Source organism: Leiobunum rupestre, chromosome 11 (genome assembly GCF_980474605.1).
Source record: "Leiobunum rupestre chromosome 11, qqLeiRupe1.1.hap1, whole genome shotgun sequence".
NCBI lineage: Eukaryota > Metazoa > Arthropoda > Arachnida > Opiliones > Sclerosomatidae > Leiobunum > Leiobunum rupestre.
This window is the reverse complement of record NC_143394.1, coordinates 41,025,556-41,044,340: the sequence shown is the minus strand read 5'-3', so window position 1 is coordinate 41,044,340 and position 18,785 is coordinate 41,025,556.

Genomic DNA, 18,785 nt, shown 5'->3' with positions numbered 1-18,785 from the left:
AAAAGGGACTACTAGTATTTTTAGGTAAATTTGCCGTTAATAACACGACTGATTAAAACTTTATAGAAAACCTGAAACATTTTAATAGCAAAATACGAAATTCTACTTCCTAATCAATACAACCAAATAATAATAATTTCAAATATCATTTTATATTTTCAGAGTTCATGTTGGAACGAATCAAACGAAAGTAAATCGTATACTTACAGAGAAGAAAGGAACCATGTGGTAAATGCGCGTTACGGTCGAGAATTAACAGGATTAAACTAAAAATGCCTATTTAACTTTTTCTTAAATAGATCTGAGAAAACCTGAACAACAACATCCTCAGAGCGAATGAACTTTTGGGAAATTGACCGCCCCTAAAGTCTCAACAACCAAATGGAACCAGCCTGAAGGAAGACACTCCCCTTGAGTCGACGACCATAAACCCATTACCCTTTCCTCCTACCAAATATCGCGACACAGAACCTGAACTTTCGTGACCTCCGGGGGGTGATGCCGAGAGAAGAAAATAAGGACATGCATGGGCCGAAGAAGACACCCACCCCTTTCGCAATTTTGAGCCCCTTTCCCCTCTCGTCCATCATGTCATCCTGCAAACTGAGGTATCGGATATACCGCGGGCCATGTCACTTCTGACAAGATCGGCGAGCTGCTATAAATGTCTCTATTTAGAGCTCTGAGTTACGACCCCGACCTTAACGAGACCTATCAGCGAGGAAATGTAAAGTGATAATCGAAAAACGTTTCTCTGTGTACAAAGTTTTATTAAAGTTTTTTGCGTCGCGTCGCGTAGCTGTGTTTAGGAATTCTACCGCAATGTTATTCTGGTGTGTATATTTTACGTTATTTTTAGTTTATTTGGATGTATTTTAATATAAATTAATAGTACTTATAGTGGATGAGAATATTTAATGGCTCAGATACTCAAATTACATTTTTGTTGATCATTATTAGCAATTTGGTCCCGTGTAAATATTAACAATTTATTCGTCAAACTTATTTTGTTTAAATGCTAAATATTATCATTTCCTATTAAACTAAAATAATTTTTAAAATGTGTTATTTATTATTAAAAGTTTAAAAATTATGTCTTAAGTTCCGAAGAAATGTTTGGAAACACATGTCGCTTTTCCATCAAAACTTTAATTGAAATCTAATTACATATAAAATGAATTAATAATTTTTAAGATAAATCCCTTAGAAGTGTTTAGTGTGTATTATTATCGCTTTAAATATAAAGTCTTAAATTCCTCGAAAATATTTACGAGCAAATCTCGATTTTTCATAGACAATATCTAAGCTTTAATTGGAATTTTATGACACAGATAGCAAATAAATTGAAAGTAAAATTGCCCATTTGTTTTAAAAGCCTTTTAGAGCCATTATGAGACCCATAAAATATCTCTCATCCCATCCAAACGAACTCATTCCTTTGAGTAGTGTGTTTCTTTGTATATGTTTATCTTAATGTTAGCCGTAAAAGAATGTTATTTCCAATTATATATATATATGTGGGTATATATAATATATATATATTCATATATCCATATACACGTACCACAAATCAGAAATGAGAGGCCTTAGTTTGTATATTCATTAGGGAGGCCCTTCTACTCTCTCTATCTATCTGTATAAGTGGGTGTGCTTGTACGATACGGGACAGGATCGCGAACGTTAAAAAGGGCATAGCAAAGGCTTAGAAAAACACTATATCGCCGGTGCGTGACATACACTATCAATAAACGGAGCCTTGGGCAATATAATATAACGCAAAAGCCTATCATATCGGGGAAAAGACTAGGGCTAAGCCTAGGGTGCGCTATACATAGTTATACAAGTCTGGGGAGCGCCGTTCGCTGCGCGCGCAGAGGTCAAGAGGAAAACCAAGATGGCGGATAAACGTTTACGGCTAAAAATAACAGCCCTAACTTTGAATTGGACAAATATTAGGTATGTTTTTACTTTTAAATAACCCTAATTTATCGTTTATGGTGCGAAGTTGATGTCTGTTTGGTTTTAAACGCGCTATAACTTAAAAGATTTATTCGTAAGAAGTTAAAGATGACATAGTATAACAAAGTAGCCAATATTGGCGCCTATTCAAATTTCATTTGGCAATAAATATTACTTGGCTATGTGGTTCTCTTTTAGAAATAGGTTTGGTGGTTTCACCTTATTTTCATTCATTATAATACGAAATAAAAACGGTTTCAATGTTTTTAACGTGAAATTTATTTCAAACAACCTCAATTACACCACAAATAAAAATAAAATCTATCTATTCTACGCTTTTAGTGTGTAGTTTAATCATGCTTTGAACATAACGTTAAAAGGACTTATTTCCATGATATTTTCTTCATAAGATATTAAACAAAAATTCGTTGTAATTGAACATAATATAAAAGTTTAATTACTTTTTTTTTGCATCTTCTTCAGTAGACCGAAACAAGTTAGAATATAAGCTAAGGCTAAAGTTCTAAATATGTGCAAATGTAGTTCCATTTTTCATATGTTATAAACAGTCGTTTAAAAATGCAAAAACATTGTTTACAAAATTGTTTCCTTAAAATTAATAAGTTATTTTTCTATTTCCAAAGAAAGTTACCTAATGCAAAGTAATTCTTTTAAAAATAATATCTTTACATTAATAAGTTCTTTTTATTTGACCTAACGAAAGCCAGTTCATTTCATAAAAATCTTTATCTAATACTGATTTCCTTGCTTTAAAGAAAGCTACTTCATTGCATAGAAAAACATAACCTAAAAATACTTTATTTGCTTTAAAGAAAGCTACTTCATTGCATAGAAAAACAGAACCTAAAAATACTTTATTTGCTTTAAAGAAAGCTACTTCATTGCATAGAAAAACAGAACCTAAAAATACTTTATTTGCTTTAAAGAAAGCTACTTCATTGCATAGAAAAACAGAACCTAAAAATACTTTATTTGCTTTAAAGAAAGCTACTTCATTGCATATAAAAAACAGAACCTAAAAATACTTTATTTGCTTTAAAGAAAGCTACTTCATTGCATAGAAAAAACAGAACCTAAAAATACTTTATTTGCTTTAAAGAAAGCTACTTCATTGCATAGAAAAACAGAACCTAAAAATACTTTATTTGCTTTAAAGAAAGCTACTTCATTGCATAGAAAAAACAGAACCTAAAAATACTTTATTTGCTTTAAAGAAAGCTACTTCATTGCATAGAAAAAACAGAACCTAAAAATACTTTATTTGCTTTAAAGAAAGCTACTTCATTGCATAGAAAAAACAGAACCTAAAAATACTTTATTTGCTTTAAAGAAAGCTACTTCATTGCATAGAAAAACAGAACCTAAAAATACTTTATTTGCTTTAAAGAAAGCTACTTCATTGCATAGAAAAACAGAACCTAAAAATACTTTATTTGCTTTAAAGAAAGCAACTTCATTGCATAGAAAAAACAGAACCTAAAAATACTTTATTTGCTTTAAAGAAAGCTACTTCATTGCATAGAAAAAACAGAACCTAAAAATACTTTATTTGCTTTAAAGAAAGCTACTTAATTGCATAGAAAAACAGAACCTAAAAATACTTTATTTGCTTTAAAGAAAGCTACTTCATTTAATGCAAAACATTATCTAATAATTATATCTTTGTCCTAAAGAAAGATACTTAATTTCATAGAAAACATTTGTTCTAAAGAAAGTTGCCTGGGCTCAAAATTGTTTACAAATGCACGTTATTTCTTTTAAATGCTGGATTTGGAAATTTAATTACGAATTATTAATTAACAATCGAAATCTTCGTTACGCAAATCTTTCACTGTTTTTTTTATCTATCCTTAAAACACTGGGGCAAATTCAGAAAATCACTAGGCCAAAAAATGGACGCGCGTTGATATACGTTGAGTGTATGAAGCAAGAAATTTCAGTCATCTTTTAAAGGCTGCTTTGGGAGCTATTTTGAGAACTGTTTATGGTGGCACGAACGCGCGCTTGATTTGTTACACTCGATCCAAACTGCTGTTCGTCAATCAATATGGCTTTCGATAAGGCCGTTAGAACACCTCGTTTAATTCGCGCTTGTTTTCTTTGCACAACCATTTCTACACACCGCATCATTGCCAAAACGTTTAAGCCATAAGCGTGGTTTTTCGTGCTTCGAGATAAACCTTAAAATATACGAGGCCCGTGATGGAGTTTCAAAACTAGTCTCATTGTTGCGCATCCATAAGATACATAAATAGTCTGACAGGGGAGTAGTGCTATAAATATCAACAAAGACTACGAGAAGATAGATAATCAACAGTATATTTTAGGATTAAATACTGCTCTTGAACAAATATATCCAGATGATTATTTAGAGTACGTTTGAAAGAACAATTAGTGCTGCAAAAAATAATTTAATTCAATTTAATTCCATAATTAAATATCCCTACGCTCCATAATTTTTAGTTTTTAATTTGATTGGCAGGAACCCCTCTAGCATTGAAAACTCTCTCGTTGCGTAACACTATCATAGTTGACATAAGGTTATTTGAAATAAATTTAATATTAAAAACGCAAAATGTTTATTTGATACCGTTTACGCTTAATATTCTAGAAAACGAGTAGGTAGTACCCTTTTCGTTTATCTCATACAGGCTTAACCTCTGAATTGAAAGAAAATTAATTAATAATAATAATAATAATAATCAGCTAGGCTAATACCCAAGGCACCACCTTAGGCCTAAGTCATCAAGCGACTTTTGAAACCATTAATTCAGGTGGCCGGGTTACAATGCGTAAATATATAGTACCATTTTCCAATGGGCAAAAAATAGTGCTCGGAATTGTTTATTCATTATCTACAAAATTTCCGATTTATTTAACAAAAGTTGGTAAAAATAATATAATTTTTACTTATTTAATAATGTTTTTTTACGCAACCAAGCATTTATTTGAATTAAAATGGTATTTATTTAATTGTTTAAATAATAGGCTTATCCACTTTCGATAATTTAAACATTTTACAATTATTATTCAAATATTGGTTATTTAAATAAATATTATTTAAATATCGCCGAACCTATTTTATCCATGGATAAAAGTTAATCGAACGCCGACCTCTAGCAAAAAACCCTAAAATGGTACGCCTGTCTTATTAGTCCGGTTAAGCTTCCTCTAGAAAACGTGTAGTGGAAACTTGTAGCTGAGTGTAGACGTAGCTTTATTGTCTACACTTCTACAATTTCCCCCATTCACGTTTTTGACAGGTAGCTGAACCAGTTGAATTTCAATATCTAAAATTGAAATAGCATTATTTCTAAGATACATAGCAAAACCGGATTAATCCAGAAATTAGTTATCCAATTTTAAACTAAGTTTATTAACTAAAACTATGTAATTATTTGGTTTAAACTAAACCGAAATCTGCTTATTTTAATATCTGTTTAGGTTAGCACAATGAACCATTTTAATATGTAAAAATTAACGCCCAAATGATAATGTTTAGGTGTTAGACAAGGCGATAATATTTAAACCATTATTTACCATCTATAGTCTCAAAAACCGCCAAAAATCACAATGTAGTGATAATGACGTTAATTTAAATTTAATTAAATCCGTGAGAAGAGATTAGAGTCAAAATTTACATTTCTATAACTATGGAGAAATCAACACTGACGCATAATAAGGTGGGCTGGTACACTACTGTCAGAAATCTGCGTTCGCAACGGGGCGCTCGGCGAATTCCGCGAAAAAGAATAGTAATCATCCAATTAAACAGCTGCTCATCGAATTAATGAAGATTTTCATTTAATATTGATTAAATCGGAGATCGGAGGGGGCCGAATTGGTTGGAATATTATTAAGAAGAAACGAAAGTACATTCGTGTTCGTATTTCCCCAAAAGGATCCGTGAACGAAATTAACATTTAATTGTCGACAGGGGGGAGATAAAAGGGATTTTGACACGGTGTAGAACAAAAATGACTCATGTTTACGACACCTAAGAGAGAAACGGACCTTGCTATTATAGTTGTTGCGGACACGTCCAATTATCTGGCTATACATATTGTGATAAGAATAAAACGGACGTGCTAGAAAAAAACCTCTTAGAAGAAAAGATATGCACCCCAATTAACTAAATGACCTCCTGATATTCTCTATACCGATTTTATTTTACAACTCTTTTCTCAAAAGTGACAACAAAGCAATGTAGTGCCAATTGAAATCTATGCCCTATGATATTTTGCTTCAAGTTGCATTACGAAACTTTAATTTTTTAATTTACCTTTTTCAAACGCCTCTATTCAATTGCTTAAACTAATATTATCATCTTTAAATTCAATAGCTAGTTAGATATATCACCAGTTCTCCACCCACTGGTTAAAGGGGTTCCCCCGAGTTCTTCCAGGGTTCGTACACAACATGGAAAACCTGGAATAGTCAGGGAATTTGAAAATGAGTAAAAATGGTCAGGGAATAGTCAGGGAATTTGAAGATGTTTCCAAAAGGTCAGGGAATAGTCAGGGAATTTGAAAATGAGTACAAATGGTCAGGGAATAGTCAGGGAATTTGAAAATGAGTACAAATGGTCAGGGAATAGTCAGGGAATTTGAAAATGAGTACAAATGGTGAGGGAATAGTCAGGGATTTTACCTCAAAACATTCATTTAAACTACAAAAATGGTCAGGAAAAATTTAGGTTTTTGGTCAGAGAAAACCTGGAAATGTCAGGGAAATTAATTCCGGAAATTTTGTACGAACCCTGTCTTCGGTTTACCCTTTCCATAAAAACTTGTAGAGGTAAACGGTAATAGTTAGTGTAGGGAGCTGTTGGCTCGCCTGGCATGAAGGGCTAGCCACCCTTTGCGTAAACGTCTGATATTGCGAAATCAACCAATAATTGAAGCTACGACATCTATCGGCATTTTTGAGCAACTTTATAGGAAACAAAAATGGCGGCCATGATGGCCTTCGTGACCTTATGTAAATTTCGGGAGCATCTTTTGTAGCGGAGGGAAGGCCCTCGTGGCGAGAAAAAGATGGGAGTACAGCCCCACGATTGGGAGATACCACGCGATAGCGCCATAAAATGCAAAGCCCAAAGCGATGACCTCTTTGACCTCACGCGTCACTTTCAGGGGCGTAAATCGCCCGCTTCGAAGAAAGAGAGGAGCCATTCAAAGTGCCGCCCAACAGCCCATTCTCCGCGGTATTCTCAATTCTCTGGAAACCTTTGAGAAATGGCCTTTCGTCTTTAACAATGAAACAAGGTGGAGACTTTCTTGGAAATGGGCGAAACCTAGTTTAACATAACATTAACCGCTCGACCCACCGAAAGAAAAAGATGGACGCAAACTAGAAGCTGTAAGCGCGCAGTTATCCGCAAATAAAGAACACGGAATCACGTTTTGAGCACTCCAATTGACGCCCCAAACAAAGCCGACAACCATTCGGTATCTCGTACAAGGGCAAATCGAACTCCTTCTAAATGCCTTTATATAGTTGGCTATAAAATGTGTACAGACGAAACCTCTTTTAATCGAACTACCTGATTTTAAAGAATCTGAAACATCGCTGCTGATATTAATGTTAAATACTAATTTTCCCAATAAGCTAGTAATAACAATAATAATTTATTTTGGTTATTACGCGGGAATTTATACAATTATGGCACTACACGCAGAGGTATTCCTTGGTTCAAATGAAACTTCTAATTGTATAAATTCCTGCGTAATAACAAAAATAAATTATCAGGCTATCAAGGACCTGTTATAAATTAGTTGGCGTAAAATGCTACGGCACCGTCAATAACGGGTTAAATGTATAACGTCAATAATGTGAACCAGATCGAGTCATTCTTAAATTGGATGTCCGAGGCCTGATTATTCGTGGCGAGGGGCTCACCACTCTTAGAAAGTCTGTACACCGGATTACGCTTAGATTAGCACTGCCAAAGGCAGGGACTTCAAAGATTACGCGTAATCCCATTAGTACAGTCAAAGGTACGGCTCTGTACACCGATTACGCGGAGTGATCAGCCCCTCGATTCGTGGCCTCGTTAGTCCAATGGTAGTGGCGTTGGGACGGTAACCCGAAAGGTCGTACGTTCAATTCCTGCCCGAAGTGATATGGTTTTTCTCAGTCACTCTGGTATTGCACCACACCTTGGTTCAAATGAAACTTCTTAAAGCTAGGAATAAACTTACTAAATATAAACTCCCTTTTCTATTTTCTCAAAAATATGCAAAAACAGAGTTAAAAGCGGGGAAACAAACGTGATTACCATAACTAATTAACATTAACTACAGTGTATAAACTTTGGTAATCGAGAAGTCGCTTTGAAATAAGCAACATAGGCTACATCGTAAAGTTAAACGTACTGGTAAAGCATTAAACAGTGGAGTTTCCAAATAAACTTTGTCAAAAAGGAAGGGCTTTTATAATATTATAAAGTATTTTAAGACTAGAATTTGCATAAAATGCATAAAGCAACCGAAATATTTATGGAAATTATATATATATACGTATATAAGAACACACTCAACTTTAAAAGTTGCCAAAGTGTATATATATATCTCTCTCTTTAACTATTTCCAGCTTAGCCTCTGAAATAATTAGGCTTTTCAGAAATATCGTTTTTGTCCTTAAGAGCTTATATCGACTCCTTAAAATTTCGGCTTGACGCGCGTCTGCTCGTAAAGCCTTATCTTAGCGTTAAATAATAAGTGTATAGCCCTACGAAGGTCGTAAGCCTATTGAAAAAGCCTCTCAAGTCTTAAGAGGCTGCTTTACTTTCTACGTTTTAAACTTTTCTTATTATTTGGGCAAACCGCCCTCGCCCTGGTCCGGCGCTTAGCTCGTGGAAAACTTTAAGTATCAAGACACTCACTACTTCCTATTTATGCCTTCATTTTACCTTTTAAAGTTTTTTGGCTCCCTGTACTATAGTTAGATTCAAACTCCGTTAGACGCTACGCTCTCGCGTTGACGAGACGAGTTAGAACCTCAACGGAGTTCGAAGCTAGAGTGAACTATAGCTACAGTATAAGAGATAGGCGGCCATTTCCTTTGGAAAATAGTCCCTGTAATGGCGGCTATTCTTCCACCGAGCGAAAGAAAGGCGAATCAAAAAGCGGGCTTCCCCTCGCAGCACCCACCTCCGTCTCGGCATTTTACGACTTTCGCCAAAAGGCGGCGCGAAAAGCGTATACGCGCTTCACCCCCAAAAACCGGTAATGGAAAATCGTTGTCTAGCGCCACCACTCGTCACTATATATATATATTATTCGAGCGATGGTTTAATTTAGATATAGTGTTTAGTAGGGTGCGTTTCCAATAATTAAGTAAATTAAACTACGATATTATAATTTATAAACTAGTTTTTAATAACGGACATTTATTATAAATTTAATATATTCGCTTTCATATTTACAAAAAAAATAGTGAAAAAGGTCAAGCAAGAAAGCTTTTTTTATATATGAGGGAAACTGTGTTCCCTCCAGACAAAGTACCCGGCAAATGCAAATTTTTTAATTTAGTTAGAAGCGCGCGTCTCAAGAAAATTACTCTAGAATATTTACTGTTATTTTGGTCGTTGGCAAACAGCGTTTTTTGTAAGGAGAGAGAAAAAAATGTATATAGGAGAGGGGTCGGGAAAAAGGGAATTATCGCACCCCGGGTGCGCGCAGCCATTCCCAGCGCCATCTATCTCCAATTCAGTGTAGAAGCGGAAAGAACTCCCCTCATAAATTACGAGTCTCATTTGGATTCCCCATAGCCTCAGCTGACGAATTAAGATGATGAGTCTGGACCCCAAAAAAAAAACAAGTCGTTCCCTGACCTGATCTAACGTCAGCTAGAACCCGCTCTGACGTCATGAAAAGCTATGACGTGTTATGACGTAATCAACTACGTCAGCGGCATTCTCTTGACGCATTGCAACCCAGTCACCTTTTTAAAGGCATTAAAAGTCGATCGATGATTTGGGCTTAAGGTGCTGCCTTGGGTATTAGCCTTTCTGATTATTATTATTATTATAATTATTAATATTATTTCATTACACTGAGAAACTGAATTACTGCGTCCCGTGAAGTGTTCCAACCTCAGCGCTCCGTTGTTCACGGGGAAGTTATTTTACGCAAGTAATAGACTTAAAGATCCATAAAATTTAAACCATTTTCTATTCCCTAATTTAAAAATAAATTTGTTGCAAAACTGAATATATAACTTTTATTAAAGGCGCTCACCTAAAATTTTCACAACAGTATCATGAGTGAATTTATATAGAAAAACTCAAATTTAACGTAAGATTCCTGTTTGCTACATCACCTGATTCCCAACAGACAATACTCATGAAAGCGAATAATATGAAAACTTAGTTATTTGTCGACCAAACATATCATCGATATAAAGTCTCATAAAATATGACGCTCAATGGAGGATCAACGAATTTCATAGTTTTACCGCTAGGAGTGCTGTGGATTGGATTTAGGGTGAAAGGTCTCTAACAACCTCTATTTCTACCGCCTTAAGCCCCATTTTCATGCTCGCTGGTAGCGGGTAAAAATCGACAAAATCCGCATCAGCTATACACTTTTTCCACTTTCCGCGTCGATCTGTTTCAAACAGATATTTTAGCTTTATTTTCACGCTTGCGAGTGGCGGAAGCGAATTTTGACGATTTTTATCAGCTACCAGCGAGCATGAAAATGGGGCTTTATTCAAAATTCGGACGCGTGTACCTAACCCGAGGGCGTGTCTCCACTAAGCTTGCTGGAAGATGATTGGTTAAAAAGAGAGCTAACTGCAAACACTCGGGGAAATCTCCTATCGTAAATACCGCAGTGTCGATATGGACGAATGTAAAATGAGGATTTGAAAGTAAGTTAATATGGAGGAGTTTCTAAAATTCTGTACTTCGATTACAGACATATGCTAATTCTGTAATAACTTTAGTACAGTCAAAGTACAAGTTTGTAAACCGATTACAATGTGTGATTTACCTCTTCTAATACTATCCCACAAATTTTCAAAAATCAAAACACTTTAATGAGTTCTGCTTAGGACTGTGCGAGTACTGGCACATCATCGAGTACTCGGTCTTTTTTGAGGTTGAGTACTCGAACTCGAACTCGAATAATTAATTGGAGAATACGCGTCAATTACCGAGCACCAAAAATTCCATATTCGGGTACCCGATTACTCGAATAATCTGCTCTCTAACCTCGTCGAGTATTTGTTTTTTCTATACTCGTTGCTTCAAAGTTCAAAGAGGTGTTTTCAAAACTTTTTTTGGGTGGGAGGGGGGGGGGGGCAATAAACGGAAACATACTAAGTTGTGGAAACTGTTGTTCATTTAAATTAAACGACTATTTTTCAGCATTGAAAGTTACTTTATACTCCTTTTAAATTTAATTTCATAATCTCTTGAATAAAACCAGCTCCTAATCAAGTACTCGATAACCCGACTCGTTAAAAATATTACTCGAGGTTTTTATTTAGTTACTCGACTCGAATGAGAGAATGTTTCCCCTTAATCAAGTACTCGATTACTCGACTCGACTTCAATATTACTCGATGATAAAATACGCGAAAAAGTAGAGTAGTCCCAAATTAAAAGGGATAATATAGCTAAACCCTCAACAAATTTGAAGAAATTAAAAAACTTAGTAATAACTCTTCGAGCAAACAAAAAGACGCGAATCTCGGATCAAATAGATCTTCGAGTAATAAACTACATAAAAACTAAATAAATTAGCCAGAAATTCCAACGGTAGACCGGTTTCCTTCTATTTGGAACTCATCAGGACCGTGCGGGAAATCTGGCTGGCGACTGTTATATCTAAAAGAGAAACTAAGCCTAAGCATTAAAAATTTCAAAACGCGTTGCATAGCAACGGAAAGCCGAAAAGGGGGGAGTGTGGTGGAGAATAGTAAATACGATAAGTTAACCTTTCAATATTACTCGACTCGAATACTCCGTGAAAAAAATTGATAGTCGATAACCGACTCGATTACCTAAAACCACTAATCACACAACCCTAGAAATTCTGCTATGTTACGTAACTCAGACAGACGATAGCTGGTTTCGTTAAGGAATATTTGGAATGAGGAACTGCGCTTATTAGGAGGCCAACCTACGCAAAATGGGATGGGATTTAGATTAGCCCGATACATTGTAAATATGACGAGTTACGTACGAGATCCACTGTATGGCAGGCCTCATTACGACAGATTAGCGGTTCAGCCACCGGAACCATTCATTTAGGGAAAACACAAATTAAGACATATCGCAGTCTGCAATTCATATATACAAGGCCCGCACGTATTACGGTTGCCAATTAGGTATGATAATTTTATACGTAACACAATTACGAAACTTGAATTTCAATCTCATCTAGGATGCCATACTGGAAGGCGTAATTGGCGGAAAAAAAACCTTCGGGAAATGCAGACTAGAGAAAGCGAAATACTCGATACCTTATACCCTACATATTCTGATTTAAATAAAATATCAGAAGTATTTAAAATTATCTTAGTCAGAAATATCCGTCTTCATATCCTGCTAATATTAATAGCTTAAATCATGTACCTTTACTGATTTTACAAAATACGTAAATTTTGGAAGACAAAATAGGGTTGGGAAATCCGCGATTTTAAATAACTATTGACGAAATAGTTAAGTCCACTCAATTATATTCTAGTATTATTGAAAACAGCATATGGGACTAGGCCAACTGGTTTTTCTCCAGCGTAGATTGAATGACCCCAGCCTGGTAGAATCCCGGACGGACCCCCAATTTGTAACATGCTTTATGATTACGCTTAATCAAACTGACTGGTAACCAGCTTAGTGAAAAATCCACTCAATCTAATTAAGTAAAGCGTTAACGGTAGGCTGAGTTGGTGGTCTTTAAGATTTGAGAAAGGTAACTAGGGGAATCTGCTACAAAATAAGGCTTATAAATAAGTAGTGTAATAGTTAGGTGACGTAGTACACTTGGTAAAATATGTTGCTGCTTATGCATCAAGGAAAAATCTCTCCAATTAAAAAGTGCCTCGAGCTGGCGAAGCTGCACGTTTCATTGTTACGTCATTGTTAGATAATTCTATCGTATGATAGTGCAGCTACACCTCAGCGATTGATTGACGTTATCAAGATTAAGCATCATGTACGTTACGCTTGGTTGTTTACCAGACAAATGGCGTATTTGTCCATTGAAATGACAAGTGCGAATATAATACACGCAATATGTATAACGCTAATCTGCAATAAAACAAATATATACGAATAAATTCTGTAGTTCATAAGGTCGCGTTCACACTTCACCTCCCCCCCCCCCCTTATCACCTAAGAACCTTGAAAACATTTTGTAACCAATGTCGCGTTAGTGACAACAGCGTCTCCAAACACACACACGCTCGGTAGAGTCGGTTATAAAGTAAATTTTGTACTAGACTTTTAAATATCGTTTAAAGTGGTCGTCTTTCACACGGTGTAGTTAAAATTTGGCAAGCTGCAGCACGAGACCCGGAAAATTCGGTCACGTATCCACCTTTTGGGAATGGCCGATAATCACACGTTTTGCCGGGCCAACGTTGAAGGCTGAAGGAAATATCTCAGGATTTATAGGGCCATTAGTAAAGGATGGGCTGCGCGCATGCAGTATAAAGGCTTTTTTTTGGGCATAACGAAATAACTGGTCTACAGCGGCTCACCTGACAATGAACGCTAAGCTATAAAACGCCGACTAAGTTCGCCGAGCGGGCTATCAACAAACCATCGCGTAGGCGATTGATCCTGAAGGGATGGTCGTTCTAAAAAAAGTATACCTCAGTCTGCCTTCCACCACGCTATCTTCCCCCGACAGCTAAAAAGACTGCGTACCGACCGAATTTCATTGGACCGTGTAGGGTCCGTACAGAGTAGAGAAATGTATGGTTTTTCACGCCAGGATGGTAAAAAACACGAAGCCGTCTTATAAAATATAACCTGCTCCGGAGTTTTTAGATGATTTTTCCCTCGTCCTAAAGGGGCTTTTCAGCCTGCGTTTTTTTGGTGGATGAGTTGTATTGAAGTTCCGTTTACGTAAGGTTGCCGGTTCTGGGAAGAAAAAAACGGTGAATATTTCATAGAAAATCAAAAGGGGAAAAAAAGGGACGCTATATAGAATATGTAAAATAATCGGATCGAAATGAAACATGGTACCTCACTTATTTATGAGCGTTCCGTTTTTAAAGATAAGAAAAATGCCAGGCTAGCGCTATATATTTGATATACGCGCCAATTTTCTTAAAGAAATTTCGCTCCCTTTATTTATATATATATATATATATATATATATATATATATATATATATAGAAATATATAATCAAAGGCTTCTGTACTAGCTATAGGGGGACCATCCTGGATAACTGATTAGAAATCGAATTTTACTCTGAAGATCAGTTTGACTGAAATATAAATGTGAATTGCCAACTATAGGTTTGCTTTTACATTCCAGTGCTATTTTATCAATACTTTCAATATCGAACAATTTTAATGGGAGCGAGGTAATCGGTGTACACTCGCTCTTAAAACACACCGTAACCATCCTACAATCACTCCGTCATCAAATCGTTAATTAAATTATTTTTGTGATCGCTGCTATCGATCTGTAAAAGCTGTAATGTTTCATTGATTACGTAATCGGTGTACATTCTGTCTGAAATCACTACTTAATCATGCTGTAATCACTGTAATGTTTCATTGATTACGTCATCGGTGTACATTCAGCCTGAATCACTACGTAATCATGCTGTAATCACTGTCGTGGTTCATTGATTACGTAATCGGTGTACATTCAGCCTGAAATCACTACGTAATCATGCTTTAATCACTGTAATGTTTCATTGATTACGTCATCGGTGTACAATAAGTCTAAAATCATTACGTAATCATTATGTAATCACTGTTTGTGATCACCTATTAAAAACTCTGTTTAATATAATAGATCCATGATCTCTGAAATCATTCACAGTATACATAGTGGATCTACTGAATGATGTTAAGTGGTTAGCTCCACGATTAAAGCATTTGCTAATGTTAAATCTTTAATCAGTTAAAAAAATTAGTACACGCAAAGATTGCAGAGCGTTTTAAGTAGCTCAATTTTGCTCGTCCTAACAGCATTTTGAAAAAAAAAAGCGGATATCTGCTTAAATGGAAAAAATGGCGATTTATTGTGCGCGCAGTGCGAAATCGTGTTAGAGTAGAATTAATAAAACGTTTTTTGTACACAGTGTTATGTTTTGAATTTTCGTATACTTAACTGGGTTGGTGTAACCTCGTTCATTACTTAGAACGGTGTTAAATCTTTTAGAGCGGAATAACAGGTTTTTTTTGGGGGGTTTCGAAAGAGCTTTAATGTTTTCTAAATTGATATTTACTAGCCCATTATGTCGATAAGCGGATAGCTGACTTATTCGTCTTAAACGTTTTTTAAAGTTTACATATCTCAATATACATTATATTAGTCTTAAGGATAACGAAACTAGAAATACCAGGAAAATGTTACCTTTTGTGCCATTTATAAATTCAACGGAAAATTCAATTAAACAGCTAATATTTTACCTTCGTTGTTATTAGTTTCATCACCTTTCGTATAAAAGCGAACTTAGCTTCTTTAAACCAACAGGGAACTTTGAATTCAATTTGAAATTTTGAAAATTACTAAATTCAGCTTTTGATTGAAATTTTAATGGTGACAAATTTCGTACAAAATGATAAATAAAAGTAATAAAAAGTAGAACCTTAGAATTCCACATAATATAGAGAAAAATCTATTTAAATTTAATTTGTGTCAACTCAACAACGAAATCCGTAGAGAAATCTAGTTAAATCCAATTACAAAATAGCTTGTATATTTTATCTCCTCCGGCAAATATCGCATTATATAGTTTTCGCTTTCAATGTTTATGCCTTCTTTAAATTCGTTCCAAAACTCGATCCTCGTTTATCCCTTTATAAGACCCCGGCTTTAAAATTTATGACATAACGCCGGTGCATTAGATATTCCCTCCCAAATTCAATTCGCTTAAAGGGACATTTTTTCGTCTGTCTCTCACTCTCAGCTCTATCTCATTCGAAAGCAACCGGTTTCAATACATATATATTTTTTCCCTATATGATAGGATTATAATCCTTAGAGGGGGATTTTCTTTGGGAGAAATTTTCCCCAATCCGCGACCCTTTTTTAAGAAACGAACTATCCCATTTCTTTTAATGCCTCATCGTAGACATTTTTCACAGCGAACCCTTGGGACCCCAATGCGGGATAAAGTTTAATTCCAACCTTTACCGAATAGTTCGATCGAAAGCGACCGAAGATGGTGAAGTTTACGCGGTTAGAGCTATTCGTACGTTCTCGATAAGAAAACTATCCCAAAGCGTCGATAACGTTTAAAGGGAGTTGGAGAACATCGAGAGTGTTACATACATTAAGAAAAGGGGCGAAACCGATAAATTTATTTCCCTGCAATCAGATTTGAAAACTCGCGAGATTCTTACAAGAAATTCCCCCAGCTCGAAATTCCATTACTGGAATTATTTCCCCGCTGAGATCAATATATTATTGAATAAAACGAGGGTGAAGATTACATTTCATCAAATCTGAGATGAAAACAAATATTTGCTAAAATTTGGATATTTTTAAAATATTTTTAGAAATAGTTCATTTACATTGGTAAAATATTATTAGAAATAGTTCATTTTCATTGGTAAAATATTATTAGAAATAGTTCATTTACATTGGTAAAATATTATTCGAAATAGTTCATTTACATTGGTAAAATATTATTAGAAATAGACCATTTATATTGGTAAAATATTATTAGAAATATTCCATTTATATTGGTAAAGTATTATTAGAAATAGATGATTTGCTTTTAAGAATAATAAAATTTCAATAATATTTGTAAAATATAATATTATTGCAGTTTTTATAATTAGTAAAATCAAACCAATGCTATTGCAGATTTTATAATTAATAAAATAAAACCAATACTATTGCAGTTTTTATAATGAATAAAATCAAACCAATACTATTGCAGTTTTTATAATGAATAAAATCAAACCAATACTATTGCAGTTTTTATAATGAATAAAATCAAACCAATACTATTGCAGTTTTTATAATTAATAAAATCAAACCAATAGTATTGCAGTTTTTATAATTAATAAAATCAAACCAATACTATTGCAGTTTTTATAATTAATAAAATCAAACCAATAGTATTGCAGTTTTTATAATTAATAAAATCAAACCAATACTATTGCAGTTTTTATAATTAATAAAATCAAACCAATACTATTGCAGTTTTTATAATTAGTAAAATCAAACCAATGCTATTGCAGTTTTTATAATGAATAAAATCAAACCAATACTATTGCAGATTTTATAATTAATAAAATAAAACCAATACTATTGCAGTTTTTATAATTAATAAAATCAAACCAATACTATTGCAGTTTTTATTATTACTATAATCTTAAGTTGATCTTAATCATTTTTAGAAATCATTATAAACAAGGTTTCTAGACTTAGTCGTAATTAGTTTAATGTTAAATATTTTATGAAATGAATTCATTATAATTATATTTGTTAAAACTTTCTTAAGAAGTTGATCCTCAAACAGATAATTATTTTAATAATTAATAAAATTTTACACAGATTTATATTAAAAGTTTCTAGATATCATTATGTAAAAAGTATTTATATTTTAGTTAATTTGCTATCAAATAGTTTAATAAATTAATTACAATTTTATTTTAAATGACTTCAACCTACCTTTTAAACGTGCTTTAAATTACATTCGTGAAAATGAAAAACTTAACCTCCGTATAATATTAGTAAAAAATTACATTAATTCTTTAATTTAAGTAACTATTCCACTATTCGGTTCAAATGTAGTTAAGAACCACTATAATATGCTTTTTTGTAAAAGTGTAGTCAGTGTTTTGGATAATGTCATAAACAGGCCTAATAAAATGTGGTGTAACAAATTGAAACTAAACGGGCTAAACATTTCATAAACCATTAAGATCGCCCCGAGGAATACGTGCTATGTCCAAGTATATTAAAACTACCCGACAAAAATAAGAATTAATCCGGGTGCAAACGGGAAAAAATTATGCAAATTTTAAGACGCCAGACTTCATAATTAGCTACTCAACACGAGGAAAACAAATTCTGATATTTCCAGCATTAACACGCGATATCTTTACTGGTTATTATTCTAAATTTGATGGGGTAGTGAAATAAACAAAAATATATTTGAAAAAAAAACCTTAAAATTCGCTCTATTGAAATCTAGACTAAGAAAAAAATTCCAAATAGAGAAATAGGTAAGCCCTCTATTCTACCTTCGGTTAAGTACATTTCTTTTAAAATATTTATCGCTAGCGTGGGAGAAGTGAATAAAGATTTGTTTAAAATTGTTTGCATTGTGATGTTTGAAGAAGTATGGGAATTTTTGTTAAAATAAATAGTGGGATATAATAGTATAATAGGTTCCCCAATGTATAAAGAAGTTTTAATTTTTTTTAAGTATTTCGTCATATTGACAAAACTATTATGGTACGCGTGCGTTTCTATTGTATGACAAAGACTGTATTTTTCGCGAAACAGAATTTACAGAGAATTGAAAATTGTACTGTTGAGGATTAAAAGAGCGGAAATTAAAAGAAATCAGGGCAGAAACGGTTTTGCAGAAGGACAAAGAATTATTTATTTAAATTTTACGACGCTGTTGAAATGACAATACGTCG